At 41.5% G+C, this 21,431-nt stretch overlaps 1 long non-coding RNA gene across 8 annotated transcripts in view; it reads right to left on the reverse strand.

The window, feature by feature from the left end:
* The window catches only part of LOC122174105 (uncharacterized), a 167,431-nt gene that overhangs the window by 25,474 nt on the left and 120,526 nt on the right, over positions 1 to 21,431 (reverse strand). For 5 of the 8 annotated variants that reach the window (XR_010588853.1, XR_010588848.1, XR_010588847.1 and 2 more), the window contains 2 exons: positions 13,391 to 13,481; positions 10,868 to 11,033 (listed from right to left, as the gene is read on the reverse strand). The exons of 2 other annotated variants lie outside the window; for them this stretch is intronic. This is a non-coding gene — a long non-coding RNA (uncharacterized LOC122174105). The remainder of the gene's footprint in view (positions 1 to 10,867; positions 11,034 to 13,390; positions 13,482 to 21,431) is intronic. One more of the 8 variants, XR_010588846.1, reaches the window with a different exon arrangement.

Below are 21,431 nucleotides of genomic sequence, written 5' to 3' on the forward strand. Positions count from 1 at the left end.
GCATCTGAGCTAACATCCACTGAGAAGATTAGGATAGCTCACCCCATCAGCACTATTGTTTCAGGCCCCTTGCAAACTCAGGCAGATTTTGATGCCTCAGTTATGCTCAGGTCATGTTTACAAGGTTTTCTTCACAACCATAGCAGCTAGAGAATTTAAAAAAAAAAAGTTGGCACTGTGGAGAACAATTTGGGGCCTATTCACATCCCCCCAGCTAGTCCTTTGTGCCCCCACACTTTGAGAAATAATGCCTTAAATGGGTTGCACAGATGTGCAAGGGTTACAGAAATAGGAATAAGGTTTACTAATACAAAAAAAAAAGGGGGGGAGCTGTTAAATAATGAGCATGATTCTATAGGGAGCACCATTGTGAAAATATAGAGAATACAGATATTCACTCTGGTAACAGTAACATTATTACAGTTGCTGCTATAGTAGCATTGATCTACTTCTTTCATTTGCCCTTGTGGGGGAAGTGGAGTTCCACTATCTCTCTATAATCACTATATAATTGAAGACACTTGTTTATCCCTTTGAAAAGATTTCAAGGAAACTTTCAAAGCCAATCACTGCAATGAATTATGGAGTAATTACAACAATAAGGATAAGCATTTTCATAAGTGCTTAAATGATTTAGGTCCCTAAATCTCATTGTCAAGTGTCTTTAAGACAGCGGTTTGCAAATTTTTTGAGCTGAGAGCCCTCCCCCCCCCTTTGACTTACAATTTTTGTTGTGTTCCCCACAAACAAACAAAAATAGACACATGCAAAAGTATGCTTGATAGCTTTCTTATAAACCTGACAGAGATCTTAACACAACTTTAATTAAATTACCTACACCTATAAGTTTCAAATACACAGATACTTACCAATGGCACAGCCAAGGTTTCCTCAGCAGCGGGCTGCTTTTAACTTGCAGCCAGCTGCACCACTAGGGCAGGGCCCCATTGCCCCTCCCCCCCTCAGATTTTCAGGGGGGGAAAGCACGTACAAAGGTATCTGAGGGCGGGACCAGCACTGGTTGCAGAGGCTGCCAGGAGCAGAAAATTGGTGTGGCCATGTTGGATGTTCACACTGACCTACAGGCTGGGGGGGCCTGCTGAGGTGAGTCAAGGGGCAGAGGTGGCACTCCTTCCCCATTCCCAGTGGGGGCTGGCCCAAGTCCTGCAGGACTCGCATGAGCTGCCTGGCGTCACCATTCACATCCCCAAATGTTCCAACACGCCCCCCTGCAGGGCGTGTCCCACAGTTTGACAACTGCTGCTTTACAAGCTTTTGAAAATTTTATCCTAAATCATTAAATAAAATAAAGTGTGTCCTAAATATAATTTTTAAAATATCAGTCTGGAAATTGATTTTTTTGTAACCCAGATGAGGAGACAGGAAACTAAGTACTACATAGAAAAAGCAGGATATTGTAAGGACTACATTTTGAAAGGATCTATTTGAGATCTGCAGATGAAAAAGCATTATAATATACAAGTGCTATTTGAATTATTAGTAACAGTAATAACAGTTGCATCGGTTTGCATATGCAACAAGGTAATTACATATCTAATTACCTGTTTTCATATACAAACACAGGATTTTGCTTTGTAAAAGGAAGCAATCAAAAGAACATATATTTTGCAAACTATTGAAAATCTGACTCAAAATTGTAGGGTAAGTGGGTTGTATGTTTTTTGTTTGTGTGTGGGGTTTTTTAATATGGTTATTTTAACAGAGGTAAAAATCAACAAAATGGCCAGCAAAATATCTACCCAGCAAGAGGGAATCTAGCTTTATTAACAGTTATAGAGGCAGTTGACCAGACACAGGTAATTCTCAAATCTCTTTTGAAAATTAATTTAAAACACTATATCTATTTTTATTTAGCAAATATATATTTAGCTATTTGACATAATATAAATAGGCATTGTGGGTTTCCTCTAAAGTAGCCAATTTACAAAAAATGACTGAGACCTGCTTTAAAATAAGAGTAGAAGATATCAAAGAACTAGTAAGCATGCAATGAAGCTGACATAATGGAGGCGTGGGGACTACTAAATTGTCCTCTATGCCTGGAACTTGCGGCAACTGCCTTAATGAATTTTAGTTAAATAATTACTGTCTGAAGAACAAAAACAAGCATCTATAAAAACTATTTAAATATATCTGATTTGCACAAAACAAGACTCCCATTTCAAACTCTAGCCCTAAACTCTGCAGTTTGGATGATAAACTGTGGATTTTATAGTTCAAGGTAATACTTGTTGCAGCAAGATTTTTCCAGAGCACATTGTTACATGTGTACCAAAAACATTCTGATAATACTGTTGATATTTGCAGAGGCTGAAGAAGAGGTGTGCATTTCAAGGACTTTTATCAGAGAAGACCTCTGAGATGTATAACAGAAATTGCAACAAAGGACTATTTTCCTGTTAATTTTGTAGGCTTAATTTTGTTCCTAAGAAGGGAAGAATAGTGCTATGTTGACCAGGCATAGGGCAGATAGTGTTGAGGTGCACTGGAAAAACGGTAGGGGAAGCTAGCTCAGAACCTAACCTATAATGAGAATACAAAGAATAATACATAGCAAATAACTTATTCAATTAATTTAGCCTCTTTTCAGTGTCTAGTTATCCAAGAGCAGTTTATAATTTTTCCAGATTAATTCTTTATTACATAAATCTTTGCAGCTGTCTCATGACTTGACAGGAATAATTCTTGATGAATAGATTGTTCACAAGTAGTTCCTTGCCGTATATTTGATATTCTAAATTCAAGCTTGCTTTGTTAGTTTTCATTATACATAGGCCATATGGTATTGTGTTTGTTCCCTAGTTAAATGAATATAACACTTGGGTATGTCCAAACTGCAATTCAAGGTGTGATTACAGCTCAGATAGACATACATATGCTAGCCTTCCTAGTGCGAACATAGCTAAAAATAGCAGTATAGATGTGCATGGCTTCAGCATGGGTTGTCCAAGTTACAGAACCTAGGTACATACTTAAACTGTTAAATTCTGCCTACAATAACCCTCTTAATTTTGTTTGGCAGAACTTCTCTTGAGCAACCAAGGCTACCTGTGGCAAGTTTTGTTGTGTGTTTTGTAATATAGAAGCATGAAAACAGGCTACAAATCAGACTCAATTATACGTGTGATGTGACCCAGCCAGGTCTCCAGAGGTGAAAGGCTAATGCATTAACCCAAGTATGCAATCTAGCCACCAGTGGCACAGGACTCTCTGGAGGTGGATGGGTCACAGCACTATTTTTTGGTAGAAGTACCTCAGCATGTTCTTTACTACATTATAATGTATCCACAGTTTAGTAACCATTCATGAGTATACCATATACATTAAAATTCCAGGGAAAACAATATAAAATCAGTTAGTCAATGAGGGTCCAAACTCTGCAGGTGTCCAGCATAACTGCATAGCATAGTTTATGAAGGACCTAATAAAAACAACATATGCAGGAATGGCAAACCGCAGCCACTGGGAGCTGCAGGCGGCCATGCCTGTGGACGGTCAATGTAAACACTGTCTCCTGGCCCGCCAGCGGATTACCCTGATGGGCCGTGTGCAGCCCGCAGGCCACAGATTGCCCACCACTGCTCCATTTTGTGTCCACCACATTTCCCTCTAGCACTGCTTATCTAAATTACAAGATCCCAATCAGTGCCATATGCCTGCCTGTGTCTCTTCCCCTCCCTGCCAGGCTGAGGTGAACTCCCTTTTGCTGTTTGTGAGACTCCACAGGCACTGATGAACCCTCTGTGTAATCAGAGAAGCCAGGAAGTGAAGCCAAAAAGCAATTTTCCAATTGAGGGGAAAGTAATTAGGGCCTGCTGGCAATGGAGCCGGACAGAACCGTAGAGGGTGAATCAGCAATAATGCTCTGGATGGTCAGTCAGGTATATGCATGTGCTGGGAAGTCCTTCGAAAAGTGATGCCCTGTGTAACTGCATAGATCTAAGCCGTACAAGTCAATTCCCTTGCCATACTATTCTCATTTTACAGGAAAACCATTTTGCCATAGTAGCTGTATCACTCTGTGATGAGTTGGACCCCGTTGGATGTCACCTGGTGGGCTGAGATGCCACTAAGTCAGACTGTTCTGCCAGCCTGGGCCCCCTTTTACCTGGTCTTGCTGGGCTCGGCTCCCCAGCCTTTTCCAGCCAAGCACATAGGCAGAGCCACACCCAGCTGCACAGAGAAACAGAGATCCACTCTGGGAAGACTCAGCTTAAGGGGCTTGGCACAGCACCCATATGTCTCCCCACACACACCCCCTCCTTGGAGTACAAACCCAAAATTATACGAAATTTGCCTCTTCCCTCAATGAGGAGGAGGGTATGCACAACTCCTTGCCCCCTCCCCCCCCATTAGAAATCACATAAACTGGGTTATATTATAAACCAGAAATAAATTTAATTATAACAGGTGTATTTTAAGTAGTTAAGGAGGTAGCAGACAGAACAAGGCAGATTACTAAGAAAATAAAAGAGAGCACGCAAACTAAGCTTAATACACTAAAGAAACTGGTTACATGTAAGTTCTCACCCTAAATGTGATTCTAATAATCTTCTTCACAGGCCAGACGCCCTTCCAGCCTGGGTCCAGTTCTTTCCCCCAGTTCAGTCTCAGTTGTTTCCAGCAGTCATCTTGGGTGGGGTAGCAAGGAAGAACTGAGGACCTGGATTACTTCACTCCCCACCCTTAAATAGGATTTGCATAAGGCAGGAGTCCTTTGTTTCCTAGGTTGATATCACCCCCCCCCCCCAGCTTCTCCTGGAAAAGTACAGAATTCAAGATGGGTTCCAGTATCAGATGACATGGTCACATGCCTCTGTAGGGCCCCTGTAGCCATTCTTCACAAGCTGACCCACACATTCACAGGAAGACTAAGCTCTTTTACAGTCCATTGTCTCTTGCTGATGGGCTATCAGCGCTGTCTGGCTTTTTCATCATTGTACCGGAAGTGTTTGCAGGGGGTGTCACCCAAAGTAACATAGTTGAAATATAGATACATACTCACTATTCCTAATTTCAGATACAGAAATGATACATGCATACAAACAGGATAATCATATTCAGTAAATTATAACATTTCCAGTGATACCTTACAAGAGTTATCTTGCGTAATTATGTCATATTTCTATCACAAGCATATTTTCATAAATAATATGGAGTATAATGTCACACACACTTCTAGAAGTGAATTTATACAGGAACTTCTTCACTTCGCTGCTGGTGAAAAACGCAGTGCCCTCAAGCTGAGCCCGACATCAAAAACTGCTCTAGCAGTGTGTGGGCCAGACTCTGAAAACCACCTGTACCATCTAAGTGCAGCCAAAAAGAGCCCAAGCTTTTGCAGAGACAGAATTGCAATGCAGTAACATTTGTTTCATCATCTGAATGTCATTGAACCACTTCATTGGACCAGGAGACCCTGCACTCTGGGCTATCGCTTCTCAGCAGAGTTTGTGTTTTCTAAACCCTTGGGTTCCCTCTCGCCTTCTTCCAATCACCTTATATGTTATGGTTTTCATAACTTATAACTAAACCTCTTACCTGCATCGCTGAACAGCTTCTTGGGTTTTTCCGCAAATTTAGTTTGGTTTGGAGAGGGAAAGAAAAAATACACGGGACAAATTTTCAAAACGCCTGTAACATGGCCTCTACCTTTGTACACATAATGTTATGCCTGCAAGTTTGTGGGTTTCAAAGAACTTGGCTTTCCATACATTTGTTCACACAAATGTAGACAGTCATGATTAATAATCCACTTTTATGCGCAAATATCATTTACATGCACAGCTAAATTTCTGGGAATGCAAAAAAAGCAGGGCTCAATTTTAGAGACTGCTTTTGAGCATTTGTCCTTTAAATAACTGATCTTTATAAAAGAGTTATGTAGAATTTAAAAGTAAGACATAACTTGTCTATAATTCTTAAAAAAATCTTATATAATTAAATAGAGATTTATGGCCCTGTTATAGAGTTCTGTGGGGTGATTTCAAAAAGCCTGTAGAAAGGCTGTATTTCTTTTTTAAATATTATAGGATTTTTGTAGAGCTGGGTTAGAAACATTTTGGCTAAATGTTTTTGGTCAAAATATGCCATTTTGTTTATACCAAAACATTTAGTGAAAATATATTAATTTCAACAAAGGTTTGGACTGGACAGTTTCTTAGGTCCAGCTTGTACTGTCTAGGGGAAGAGGGGGAGAAGTCACCCTTTTGAACCAAAAACAGATTGACAGTAGATTGCAAAACTTTAAATTGTCATGAAATTGAATTGCATTCTCTGACCAGCACTAATTTTTAGAGTAATTTCTGTAGAGCCCATCACTTTTAACAATCTATAAGACTGTCATCCCATAGGAAGGGACCTGGCTTTGAAAACAGTCAAAAGAAAGAAAAATAGGTCACATTTTGCATCTCACCAATTTGCCAGTGTCTCTTGATGTATAAAAAGAAGAACAGGAGTACTTGTGGCACCTTAGAGACTAACAAATTTATTAGAGCATAAGCTTTCGTGGGCTACAGCCCACTTCTTCGGATGCATGCATCCGAAGAAGTGGGCTGTAGCCCACGAAAGCTTATGCTCTAATAAATTTGTTAGTCTCTAAGGTGCCACAAGTACTCCTGTTCTTCTTTTTGCGGATACAGACTAACACGGCTGCTACTCTGAAACCTGTCTTGATGTATAGTCATTCCTATTGAAGTCCCACATCTGAACTCGGCACAATTACAAGACTTTATTTACATAAAACCAACATAAAATATCTCCATCACTGGTATAAAGGAGGCAGTGCCAGCCATCAAGGACTATGTGATAGTAATGTTGACATGTTTGTTGAGAATAAATGCTATATTAATTAATTATGCTACCAAGGGAATAAAGTGTAAGCTATAGTGATGCAGCCTAGCAGACTCCACTGCTATTATTCAGAATTCTCAGCTGCAAAGCCAAGTGCAGTATAATTAATATGGCTGGAATTCCCAGGAAGAAGTCTAGGGGAGTGGGATTTCAATGTAGTTTTTATGCAGATTTGAGTTGATGGTTAATACATCCTTTTGGGTGTACTTGTCTGTTTAAAAGGGGCTTTTTTTCCTGGAGTGATGTTTCATTAGAGGTGTTTCAGTTGGGTAGGAGGGGAAGCAAGAAGAAATACTGCCTTAGACAGCTTTTTAAGCCTAAAAGCAGGCTAGTTTTTTGAGTAAACACTGAGTTTGTTGAAACGGAGATTTTCTTTTTACCAAAAACATCTCTGTGGTGGTTATTGTGTCTATGAGTCCTGGACTGTGCTGTAGATATTTAAGCAACATGGCACACAGTGTGTTGTTCTTATAAGGGACTAATGCATAGCATTGAGTTTTACAAGCAAATAAGCCAACATGGTTGATGCATCCACAGTGATTAAGTCCACAACTGGACTGCATCCTTGCCAAGTTAAACTGTAGTTCTATTTATTATCCCTATCACACTGCATAGTAGGTACAGCTAGAAGTAAAACAGTAAAATAATTAGATAACTTGAAGGAACTTCCTGTTTACAAGTCAATTAACTCAGGATATGCTGTACTTAACCAAGTTAATAGGAAGTACCTCAGGTCATTAGTATTACACTGTAATCTCCTTAACCCCCCCTTTTTTCTAATCCCAGTCTCAACCCCCACTATTCCTCCTGCTTTTGGAGGAAGGTCAGCTACCAGTTATGAGACAGTGGTGGCCAGGTGCCCAGTTCTGTAAAGACTTAAGCATGTTTGTAACTATGCATGTGAATACTCCCATTGGAGTCAACGGGAAGACCTCTGTGTATAAAATTATGCTCATGTTTCAATTTTGGCAGGACTGTGGTGGTGGGGGGGGGGTGAGAGATTCATTTTAGTGTAGGGGGCTTGACCTACATATTCTCCCACTTTGGTTTCCAGTCATGACTGGAACCAGAAGTTGTAACAGAACTTAATGGGAGAAAGTTCTCTGATCTAAATTTCAGTCCGTATGTGCAATCAACTGATTTGCAGGTTTGTAATTATGATCACATTTTTTATTTTTAGGACAATTACTAAAGTTTGGGGAAAGCAATAAGGTGGCATCAAGTAATTAAATGGTAGTTTGTTAAATTCAAATGATTTGGCTTAGCAAAAGCCTTACATTTTGCCATCTTAGCTAGGATGAGATAGAAAGAAAATGGTTTTAGTTTGAGGGATTAAATCTTTGGGGGGGGGGGCAGGACAGTGAAAGACAGCTGAACTATGTTCTACATTTTTAGGGCACAGGAATTCTTCCAAATATTCTCTTGAAATTTGAGTTTATGCTTTTAGTTGGCAAAAATAGGCCTCCTCATCATAAATTGAAATATAAGATGTTTTTCTTGCAGTCAGAAGTTTGTTACTTATTCCAGTTTAATTAAACTTCATTCAGTTGTATTTGGCTTTGTGCCTCTGATTTTCAACTCTAACAGTTGCTTGACAAAAATCTCATTGTATCAGTAACAGCAAAAGATTGGAGCAATGTCAAAATGTAGATGCCTGAATAAGGGGATGCGAGAGGGTGACTAATTTCACTTGGCCTGAGTGGTATCAGGACTCATCCTTGAACTACTAGGACTCCGTCCTTGTATAATTACTGGTTTGAAGTCAGAGTGAGTTTGACATTCTGATAAAGAACTGTCAGTCATTACAGGACTCCGGATGATTCAGACAATGCAGGGGATTCAACTAGTAAAATACGATGGTGTTTCAAGTCCCTTTCCAAGATATTTGAAAAGTTTGAAGTTAATTCCATAAACTTAGCCAGTTGGATGCTACTTGTGAAAATTCATTCTCTAGTATCTCTCACATGTGAAAATGGAAAGCCAAAGCACCAAAGTAGTATGTATAAAGGGGGCTATTCTATTTCTGCAGGAAAAAGGATTTAAACCTTTTTGACACCAAGTTGATACTCCAACGCCCTATTACTTGCTTTGTTGTTAAAGGATATGGGAAGCTATCAGATTCAGTTATTCATTATTTTATTTACCAGCACTCATCACCATACTATCTGTACACTACACAAACAATGAAGGCCAGATTTTCAAAAGAATTTAGCATGAACAAACAAGGCCAGATTTTTAAAATGACTGCAGCATGCGGAATGGCAAACTCTTGAAAAATTCACTCCTATTATGGGTGCTGAGCACTTGAAAATATATTCAAGATCTCTTTTGAAAATCTAGGCCCTAATGATCACAGCACCTATATGTTATGCAAGAGTGCTAACTATCCCCATTTAACAGATGGCAGACACGGCAGGTAAACAAACTGGCCCGGCCCGCCAGGGGCTTTCCCTGAACAAGCGTCGGCCCTAGTTTGAGAAACACTGCTCTAAATGACTTGGAAAATGTCATAGAAAATGGCTGGTAGAGCTGGGAATAAAATCCAAATCTCCAGACTCTAGTCAGGCCATGTCTACTCTATGGGTGCTACAGCGGCATAGCTATGGTGTTATAGCTCTGTCACTGTAACCACGCAGCATAGATGCAGACTACATCAATGGAAGAGGTTTTTCTGTCATTATAGGAACTCCCCCTCCATAAGCAACAGTAGCTAGGTCAAGGAAGCATCCTTCTGTCAACCTAGCTGTATCTACACTGGGGGTTAGGTTGACATAGCTATAGCACTCAGGAGTATGGATTTTAGCTATATTGACCTAAGTTTTAGTTGTAGACCAGGCCTCAGTCTTGTGCTTTAACCACAAAACTGTCCTTCCCTCCATTCACTGCCCAGAGCACTTGTATATAGCAATGTCATCTAGAAGTAACCAATATTCAAAGCAGGGATGTAAGAACTACAGAAGATTCAGAGGTAAAATGTAAGTAAGTACTCAGATTCTTATTCAAAAATAAACCAAATCTCTTTGGACTAGAGAGATTAGATTGGAAGTCTGAAAAGAAGAAGTTCCTGTCAGATCTCTAATACTTCCTGGTTGTTACCATAAGAATAGCTATTTGGTATTTCCACTTGGTTGAGATTATGAAGCATTAAATTCATTCACACACAAAAACACACAGTTTATTACAGTGGAGGCCAATGGGAAACAGTACAAGTCTGTTCCTTCTAGCACTCTTGCATTTGTACCAAGTCATCTTGGTGCTGATGTGCTATGGGGCTGTCAGGCTGGCTGGGACACACCAAGGGTCAGATAAGACTTGCTGGATGTTGAAATACAGCAAGAACTAGAGCATTTTGGGTTGGGCAAAGTACATAGGATGCTGATGGTACAAAAAAGATGAGGTTTGCTAATATCAAGTTCTCCTCTAAATCATTAGGTTCTTTCCCCCTTCTGTCTCATTAGCACAGGTAGTGTACAAATGCACGTAGGAGCAGGGTATTTCATTATACTTAGCTTTCAGGTATTTCATTGTACTAAGCTCTCAGTCAAAACACCTGAAGCTGTGTTCTAATCAGATTGCATAATCTGGGCAGGGTTAGGTTGGGTTAGCATTTAGACGGGAGACCCCTGTAGGAAATGGCCGTGTTGGCAATTCAGTAGGTGGCAGTCTTCCATCTGAGTCAGTACTGAATAAGTGCCTTAGTACAGTGTTAGGGCCTTTGGGCTATAGGCCAGGTTATTTTTCAGATGCAATAAAGCTGAGACCTTGGTCTCCTCTGGTAATTAAAGTGTGCATGGTACTTTTGGAAAGAAGAGGGTTAGACTGGTGTACTGGATGAATTCCAACTTGGATAATTACATTTCTGACTACCTAAATTAACCCTGTAAATTCAGGAATCCTTCTGTGGAATCCTTCTCTTTCTGTCACCAGCTGCTGTCTAGCTGAGGGAACTTCAGTGAGAGTAGAAGGAAGATAGAACCAAATCTCAAGTCCTTACCTTTGTAAGGAAAGTGCAGTTGCTGTGTTCTCTGGAAGTTCTAGTGTGTATTCTGCCTTCCTAAGGAACAATACTTTCAAGAACTCCCCTTGAAGGTGTGTTGCACTTTCACACTGCGCGCAGTGCGGGATTGGGTCCTGCCACCATATAGTCCCCATTGTTTTGCCTGAGTTAGATAGGAATAAAAACTGAATAAGGACTTCGAGATTTATCCCATTGTCTGGACAGTCACCAAAGAGTTTTCGAATCTACCTGTATGGCGGGATGGTCATGGGGCAGTTGCCCTTTACTGGCAGTTTGAGCCCAGTCTGCCCATGACTGCCGGATGAAGACCCTAACTGTCCTACGTGACGGATTAGTAATTGAGCACCTAGACCTAATAAATGTTATCCAAGTTCAGTTAGATGGGAACACTCCAAAAGCAGAAGATACTTATATCTTCTGTGGAGAGATTCTCCCAGGAAAGGCTTGAGCCAGAGGGCTGAGCAGGGAGCCTACAGCAGGGATGGTCAAACTTTTTGGCCCAAGGGCCACATATGAGTGGGGAAATTGTATGCAGGTCCATGAATGTAGGGCTGGGGCAAGGGGTTGGGGTGTGGAATGGAGTGCGGGGTGTGGGAGAGGGTGCGGTATGCAGGAAGGGGCTCAGGGCAAGGGGTTGGGGTGTAGGAGGGGTGCAGGGTGCAGGATGGGGCTCAGGGCAGGTGTGCGGGGTGCAGGAGGGGGGCGAGGTGTGGCACGGAGCTAAGGGCAGGGAGTTGGGGTGCAAGAGGGGTGCAGCAGGGGTCTCAAGGCAGGGGGTTAGGGGTCTCAAGACAGGAGGTTTGGTTGCAGGGTGCAGGAGGAGTTTGGGGTGCTGGCTCTGGCCTGGAGCCGCTTACCTCGAGCAGCTCTGGGGTGGCAGCGGCACGCAGCAGGGCTAAGGCAGGCTCCCTGCCTGCCCTGGCCCCGCGCCACTCCCAGAAGTGGCCAGCATGTCCGGCAGTGGCTCCTGGGGGTGTGGTGGGGCAGGCGGCTTTGCTGCATGCTGCCCTCACCTGTGGGTACCACCCCCGAAGCTCCCATTGGCCATCGTTCCCCATTCCTGGCCAATGGGAGCTGCGGGAGGCGGTGTCTGCAGGCGAGGGCAGCACACGGAGACCTCTGCCCCCTCTTTCCCCAGGGGCCGCAGGGACGTGGTGCTGGCTGCTTCCGGGAGCAGCACGGAGCCAGGGCAGGCAGGGAGCCTGCCTTAGCCCCATTGCCCCATGGGGCTGACAATCCCGCGGGCTGGATTGAAAGCCCTGATGGGCCGGATCCAGCCCGCGGGCCGTAGTTTTCCCTCTCCTGGCCTAGAGGGTGAGGTCTCTTAGGAACCCACCAGAGTGGGGTGCCTTAAGAGGGGCCCCTAGAGAAAGGAGCCTCCTAGATGGAGGGCTGCAGTCAGCAGGCATCCAAGGGGGCCTGGTCTGAGCCAGGGGTCTCACAGACACTGGACAGAAGCCCAGCCTGGCAGGTATCACCTGCTGCCCTGGAGAACAGTCGCAGTAGACAGACCTCCCTGAACTCCTGACTCCAGAGAAGGATTCTACTTCAGTAGGGGCAAGAGGCGCAGAGGCTGGAACTGAAAAAAACCCTGGGGGAAGAGCGGGGTAGAAATGAGCACTGGACTCAGGTGGGTGATAGATGGACTAAGAACAACCTAGTCACCCAACTGAGATTTCGGGTAAAAGTTTTGTTTATGTTCTGTGTTGGCTTTTGTGTTAATAAAAGAGACCCTCCACAAGGAGGTGCTCTTCAGCATCTAACAGTCTTTTTGGACTTGCTAATACCCTGGGCGTGGGGAAAAATCAAGGAAGGGCTCATTTGCAACACCATTCCCACCTGCAAGGGGACATGCTGGGTCAGACATGATGATAGGGACAGTATATAAATCTAAGGAAGATTGCCAAAGCAAGTTTTTGGAGGCACTGATGCCAAGGGCAGAGGGCACCTGTGTTGAGTCTGGTTTGATGATGTGACTGACTGGATGGGATGCATTATGGCCCACTTCTGAAGGTTGTGTGAAGACCATGAAACATGGAGGAAGATTGCTGACCGATGTGTGTTGTGTTTACTGTTCATTGTGATGTTACTTTATGGCGCTTTGTGCTATGAGAATAAATACGTTATAAGTACCATAGCTCAGGTTCAAGAAGCACTGGCAGAGCATCATGCGAGAACTGCTGGCAAGGCCTAGTAAGCCTTTCACAAACAACATTGACTCAGATATAGTTTAAAAACCAAACCAAAAGCATGCTATATAAATGGAGGGTGCGGGGGGAGAGCATAGAAATCCTGGCCTAATAAATATTATTTGCAGAGATTACCAGTGGTAAATAACAGACTCTCTCCTATAGCGTCTGTTGATGTCTGTTGCTAAAAACAATAGCTAGAGGAAAAAAACATTGCAACAAACTGCAAAAAAAAATAATAAATAAATCAAAGCACATTGCAGAGGAATTTACACCACCTTTCTTTGTTCACTAGGTTGCAAGGACCTACCCACATGTTCTATTCCAGGACACCATCTCAGAAGTTTCAGGCTCAGTGGTTTTTCCTGTTAAACTGCTTGACGGGCTTGAATGTGCTTCAGCTGCAGGAGTAAGTTCAAGCAAGCTTCATGCATAAAACAATCACAAGTTGAGATCAGAAAATAATTCACACACACCCTCCAGCCCCATGATATATGGGGTTGTCCTGTATACAATACTTCCTGCTTATGAGGTATTTTTGCCTTCCTCTTTCATGCCTAACAAAAACTATTTATAGTCCACATTAACTTGGAAAAAATGCCATGGAACAATAACAAAATCACTACAGACCCCACTAATCTGCTTTATCTTCAGGCAACACATGTAACTGCTGGAAAAGCAAACTGGCATCTCTGTCAGTTTTGAAGGCCTAGTTCAGGAGAACAAGAGTATGTTACTTGCCTGAATACTGTCCTAATTCTGAGGTAAATAGAACTTTAGGAAGAAACATTTTGTTTTGTTTTTAACCTGCTGTTGGTCAAATCCAGTCTTTATCCTCGAGATTCTTGCAATCACATTTCTAGGAGTGAACTCCATGGGGCCCGCCTCAATCTAATAATGATGAGATCTGTTGTTCAAAGAAAGTGACTGTCTTTTCCCCTTGTGTCAGTAACTTCAGATAAACTAAGGTATTTCTCTAAACTCAAATTTGGGTCTCTTGAAATTCAGCCCAATAATTCAGATGCATGTTCTCTTAGACTTTCTAGTGGATATATTTCCATGTCTGATATGTTACTGTGGGCTTGCAATGTGTAATTACGTGTAAAGTGTGCATGTCTTCTGTACAATCTCCTCATCCACAAAACTATGTATTTCTGAGACCAGTTTCTCAAAATTACTATTTAAATAGGTCAGATCTGCCTACAAGTTGTTGTGTTTAGCATGCATCTCCGGTAGCGGAGAAGATCTGGGTTTCTTGTGAGGCTGATGTTCCCAAAGCCATGTTGCTCGTTACTAGTCCTCATGGGAATACAGATAGTGATTCTCTCACCTAACAAGAATTGCCTATTTTTAAAAACTCTCGTTGTGCAGTATTGCATTTTTTAAAGGCATGTCTTCCAGAAAACCCCGAGTGATTGATCCTTTCATTACTCTTCTGCTACATATTTTCAATTTGCACAAATACACTCTTTAACTACGTGGTCAAATATGACTTCTGCAAGCTTTCTGCCTCATTCAGTGTACAGTAAGGGTATAGTTATTAATACAAAATATATTTACATATAACTGAATTTAATAATTTAATTTTAAAACTTAGCCTTTCATTTAATTTTATGAAAGAAATAAAATCTTTTGCTAGGTTGCTCCTCCTTCCTCATTCACGGGCTACATGCTGGATGAGGCTGGTGTGGGAAAGGGCACAGAAATAATAGCATCCAAACATGTTAATGGACTGCATTGTAATTTGTATGCACAAGGCAGAAGAGTTCAGTTTGTGAGGATTACCTTTACTTTGGCATTTCCTGAAATTTGGATGTTTCACTTTGAACCCCCAATGTTTAACTTAGTGTTTTGTATGGAATTAAAAGGAAAACATTTCCCTTCATCTTTGGCAAAACCTAGCATTGGTTTGTTTCATTTATTTATTTTTTTGACAAACATCTAAAACCCGAGCCTTATTCAACCTGAAAGTGTCCTAGTCCAAAGGGACAGAGCAATAGGGTTTAACAGCAGGTAGAAAGCCAGACTTGCAACAGGGGGTCCCAGTTCCAGCTAGAGAGCGGTACTCTCTCTCGTGTCATGTTAGAAATGGGTGCTGCTTTGCCTACACCTACAGCCTCTCTGTGAGTGGTAACATGGCAGTTTCATGTACAATTTGCTGGGCAATAATATGCATGGACACCTTTCTTATAAAACTAAACTGGCACTTTAATAAAGCAGCTAGTTACTCCACTGTGTTAGCTGAAGCTTCGCATTCCTAGTAGTGTGCCCACAGAATGTATTATTTTTAAAATATCTCATGATTTTCAGGGGCTTACCTCATGATTTCTGAATATTTGGAGTTGTCAATACTGTGTTTATGATTTTAGGACTATACACTTGGTAGCACATAAATCATTTCACACTTCATCTTTATAGTATGTCAACTCATCCTGTTAAATACAGACATGGATAAACCTGGAATGCCAATAGCAATCAATCTTTTAGCTGATAGTCTTAGTTGATGGTTTCTGTTGTTCTTTTATATCTCTTGTAAACCTTAGGCATATACTGCATGTAGTACATATTACTGTTTTCATGTTCAGAAGTTTCCACAATGAGTTTCCAGTGAAATACAACTTATTTTTCCAATTGATTGGTATTTATTTTCTTTGGGCTAAGGTACTAAAGTTAGATCCTAGTCAGAGAAAGCATGTGTATTCGCTAGTAGACAGCAAGCAAAATAACAAGGCCATTTTCTGTCCCACACCTTGAAACGATGAGGCCTGTGCTACTAATGTCTGGTTTTTCCATACTGAAGAATCAAAGTCTGTTATCTTAGTAAAGATACTATACAGATACACAAAGAGAGATGGTATAAAGTTGTCTTAAAGAAGTCATAGGCATATAAGAGTTTATCTCCTTTTCATGTGGGGAGTTTATCTGAATATGATTGGACAGAAGTATCAAGACTGATTCTCTTCTCACCAACACCTGTGTAAATTAGGAGTACGTCAATTGAAAATCAATCCAATCACACTGGTGTCAAATCAAAGTCAGCCTCCTTGCCCTTTATCTATATTATATAAAATGTTCAATCTGTGGAAATGTGACTAAGCTGCAGTAGTTACTCTGTGATGTAGCAGCTGGAGATCCTGCTAGAGACCGTGTTACAATACCCTGAAAGTGAATCTGATCACTCATGAGGCTCTCTCAAAAACTTTCAGAGTAGCAGCCGTGTTAGTCTGTATCCGCAAATAAATTTTATAAATAAATGTATGCTCTAATAAATTTGTTAGTCTCTAAGGTGCCACAAGTTCTCAAAAACTTGTTCATCTGTAAAGATTGCATCCGTTATTTCCAACCCTGACATTCACAAACATTTGCTGCCTTTAATCCACTATAAGTAAGGGACATGGGTGTTAATAAGAGGTTTAGGAGCGACACAACAGCACAATGTCCGGCCTGACAGCTTTTAATGTTTCTATGTCTGTCATTTTTCTCTGACTCAACCAGGTTAGTCCTTTTGGATTTTCTTTTTGCTTTTTTTTTTTTTTAAATTCCAATTGCAAAAAAACTTAAGTTGAGGGTTTCGTGTTTTACAGAATGTATCTGTGAATTATCTTTTCACTAATATCCACTGTCAAGATAAGTGTGGAGGTTAAATCCAGAACTCACCTCTTTTACTTCCTCTGTTCTTAAAAGAACTACCAAAAAAACCCAAAAACTATGGAATTTGTCCAAAATTCCAAAAATTAGAGTGATAATGCAACATTTGTGGCTCAATGAACTAAGTAAAACCCCTCCTCGAAGGTGAGGAGGATGCTCATTCCAAAAAGGATGAATTTTGCTTATTTGCTTTTAGGAATTAGCCACGTTTGTGTGGAAAAATATAATAAATTCTGTAAATCAAATCATAATAATCTTTGTGTTTTAAGATTGTTTCAGTAAATTCCATGGTCTTTTAAAGGATCCTTTCTTAGCAAAGCAGCAGTATAACACAATAGCATCATTCATATATCTATGGTAGAATTAGCTCGAGTCTTACATGCAATTGCCTTATTAAATTACCTGGTGCCTTCTGGTATTTTGCTTAGCTCTGCTATAATAAAGAAGAAATGCAGCTGTTTATTCAGACTGGAAATTCATCCAGTTTTTTTTTTTTTTAATTTGCTGAGTGGAAACATAATAGTGAGCTATACTAAATCCTCCAAACACGGAGACCAAGATTTTTTTTTTTTAAATGGATGCCTAAAATGCTAGGATCCTACATACTTACTTAGGTGGCTAACTAAGGCCATTAAAAAGGTAAGTCGATCCAGCTATGTCCATCAGGGGTGTGAAAAATCCACACTCCTGAGCGATGTAATTACGCTGACCTAATCCCCAGTATATGCAGAGCAAAATCAATGGAAGAATTCTTGCACTGACCAAGCTTCTGCATCTCTGGATGGTGGATTAACTACAGTGATGGGAGAAAACTTCCCGTCACTGCAGTGCATCTACACTGAAGCACTACAACAGCAGAGCTGCAGCTTTGCTGCTGTGGCATTGTAGCGTAGGCAGGGCCGGCTCCAGCATATCTGCCGCCCCAAGCAAAAAAAAAAAAAAAAAAAAGCTGCGATTGGCGGCGGCAGTTCAGCGGCAGGTCCTTCGCTCCGACAGGGAGTGAGGGACCTGCCGCCCCCGAATTGCTGCAGATGCTGCTCCTCTCCCTTGGCCGCCCTAAGCACCTGCTTGTTAAGCTGGTGCCTGGAGTCGCCCTGAGTGTAGACATAGCCTGAGTGGCCTGGTCTTCAACAGTGATGAGCACCCATCAGCTCCCACTGCCATTGACTTTTTTGTGACAGCAAATTGTGTCTAGAAAAATAGAAGATGGGTTGAAAATATATCCCTATAGTTTTCTACCTCAAACAAAAACACAATTTTTGAAGAAAATTAGGGCTTGTCTATACCTGGAACTATTCAGGAACAGTTGTTCCCAGAATAATTTCAACTGTGAACATTTATGCCAAAATAAGGGTACATCTTCACTACCCGCCGTATCAGCGGGTAGCAATCGATTTATCCAGGATCGATATATCGCGTCTCGTTAAGATGCAATATATCGATCCCCGAACGCGCTCACCGTCGACTCCGGAACTCCACCAGAGCAAGCAGCGGTAGCGCAGTCGACAGGGGAGCCACGGCTGTCGATCCCGTGCCGTCTGGACCCCAGGTAGTTCGATCCAAGATACTTCGACTTCACGTAGCTGAAGTTGCGTATCTTGGATCGATTTCCCCCCCCCACCCCCAGTGTAGACCAGCCCTTAAAGACTGGAGTCATTCAGGAACAGGTAGTTGTGTGTGTGTGTGTGTGTGTGTGTGTGTGTCACTCCCTACATTAATCTGAATTAACTTTCAAGTGTAAACAAGCCCTACAGGTTAGTACTCCCATCAGCTTTAACCAGGTCTGTGACTGACACTTCTAGCATAACAGTAACAGCTGAGACAATAGTGATCTCCAAGGATAAGGCTAACAGAGACTGTCTGATAACCTTATTGGGCCACATCTACCTCGGGAACGTACTGACACTTGAAGATTTGTCCCATAACAGTTGCATTTCCACTGCTAGCACACTCATTTTCATTGACAGAACTGGTAAAAAAAAAAGAGGCTTTTTTTTTTTTTTTTTTGCAAGAGTTTTCATGAAACGTGTCCATTTTTTTTCATCCAAAAATCTAAAAGCTCAATATAGTTTGCCCCGCTCTACACATGGGCTTACTCTACTTTTACCCTCCATTGTGCCTCAGAGTTTGTTTGTTTTATGTTCTCTCCAGGCAAAGGCAAAACTGATCCAGAATATTTCCTTTCCCTTCTACTCCACATGAAAAGGCACAACTGACTATTCAAGGTTATCCAAATACCTGGTTGAACAAGCCTTGTGCACTTATCTTATCAGCTGCATCTCTCCATTTGTGATTTATTTTGTCCCCATTAAGTGAACCCCATTGCTTGAACACAGCAGGTTTTGTAGGCAGTATTTTTCTATGGCATACATTTTGGCACCATAAGCCTAAGGGTTCTTTGAAGTGCCCAAAGCACTCACTGCAAAACAACCAGCATTGCTGGCAATTAGAAATACCTGTGAACATTCTTCCCACTATGGCATAGGCAAAAGTGAACAAAAGCTTGTGTCACTAGTGCGAGACCCAGAAGGCTTTTTGCAGAAGAGATGTCACATTCAGTATGCTGGCTGCTCATAAACACACCTCTTGAGCTGACAGTTGCACCCTACTCTAAGGAGCTAATCATCTTGTGTTATCCAAGTAGATGGGCATAAATCTGGGCAGACCAGAGACCATATTTGTCAAGGCATTATTCCCAGTTAGAATGCTGAAACAGATTTCAGTCTTGAGCTTCCTGGATTAGATTTAAGACATTGAAAACCTTTTCGTATGGCTTCACAAAGTCATTTGTTGTCCCTATATAATCAAGCAGAATAGAGGCCAGGGGACTGCAGGTTATTCTCACAACCTCCACTCCATCCTTCTTTTCACTTCACATAAAACCGCTCCATGGTGATGCTTCCTCCTTCTCTATTAAGATGCAACCTAACAGAAACTACAGGCCAAATTTAGGGGTGATGTGCAGAGTGAGGTAAGTTTACGTCAGTAATGGGTGCAAGGAAGTCTTTGTGGTTATAACTTCCTCACAAAGGGCTGGAAGAGACAGAAGTAGCAGGAAAAGCAACAGGAGTCTGTAAGAATATTTATATACCCAGATGCTGACTGGCACCCTAACTTAGATGCCTATGCTTGAAAATTTAGCAGTGTGTGGTTAAATATATAGCATTTCCTCTTTGTTGGCCTCATTCTGCAACCTTTCTAGGTCCTTATATGGCCCTCATCAGGGTAATATCCAAACCATTATTCACATGAGTAATCCCCTATTGACTCAGTGGGAGTGCTCGCATGTGACTACTCCGCATGGATAAGAGTTGTGGAACAGGATCTTATCTATACAGTTCTTTAAGTATAATACTATCATACATCAAACTTCTAACTGTATTAGTCCACTGCTGGCCCTTAATGGGTGCAAGCGCCCACACACATGCACCCCCAAACCAGAAGCTATGCTCTCAGAAAAGTTATGGCGCTATGCAGAAACGGAGCTAGTGCCACTGGAATCTACACAGGAGTGACCTTATCTTCTGTCTCCTGGGGATTTTGTCTTCTATTCTTTCTTACACATCACTGGATTTTACCTGTGATCTTTTACCAGTAGTACTTGCCCTCGGTGATGACTCACTGATAAAATTCACTGACTGCATTCCAAAGTGAGAATCACTCTTGTTCATGACAAATTATCAAAAGATGACTAACAATTTATTCTAAGTGATAAATTGAGATGTCAATCATTTCCCAAGGCGTGTGTGTGTGTGTGTGTGAGAGAGAGAGAGAGAATGGGTATTTTCACTGAACTACTTATCTCCTTTTTAATGCTATCTTCTTTTGCTCTGGAAGAAATTCTTTGAAACAGGATGTAACAGCAAATCAACAACTCAATGTAGTCATTTTTCTTCACAGAAAGAAGGTTTGCTATAACTGGAATTGCAGCTTGTGCATTCCATGCACTGAGGTGATTTAGGACTTCCATTCTACTTTACTGTAAACTGAGTCTCACTGTGAGTTCACATTGGCCAAGCCTTCATCAGGAAACTTTACTCAAAAAAACCCACTGGTTCTACCTCATATTTATTCACAATGGTGTTAGGTTACTAGTCCTGCAGCGGATCTTTCACACTAAACAATCATGAGCCTTTACTACTTGATTTAAAGGACTGAGGTCCATATCCTCAAATGTATTTAGGCAGCTCAATCCCATTGAATTAAATGAGAGTTAGGGAGCTAGACGTTCTGGCAGCTGATTTATTAACCTCTGGCAGATCAACCACTAGAAGGACAAAGAACTGCATTCTACTAGTGTGGGTTACGTTAGCACTGTTGGAAACTGTAATGCAAACAAGCTCCAGCAGCTTCTGGTATTTTCACCATCATGGTAAAGGTATAATTAGCACCAGAGAAATTCCCTGGAATAGGTAAGGCCAAAGAGGCTGATCCCCATCCAGCACACACACTATGGCCAACTACGAGCATCCCCATGAGTCAACACCTCCCCCCATCACAAGTTAGGCTTAAATATCATGAGATTCTTTTTAAAAATTGATCCTTTTCACTTACCTCTGATTTTTAATAACTTTAGGGTTCACATTTTCATTTGTATTCCTCTGCAGCTATGAGAGCAAAAAACAGAAAAAACCCACACTTTTTAATGAAAGTTGAGTCTCAAGTAATTGCATCACTCCAGGAACTGGGGCTGCAAGAAACAC

Source organism: Chrysemys picta, chromosome 6 (assembly GCF_011386835.1).
Source record: "Chrysemys picta bellii isolate R12L10 chromosome 6, ASM1138683v2, whole genome shotgun sequence".
Lineage (NCBI taxonomy): Eukaryota > Metazoa > Chordata > Testudines > Emydidae > Chrysemys > Chrysemys picta.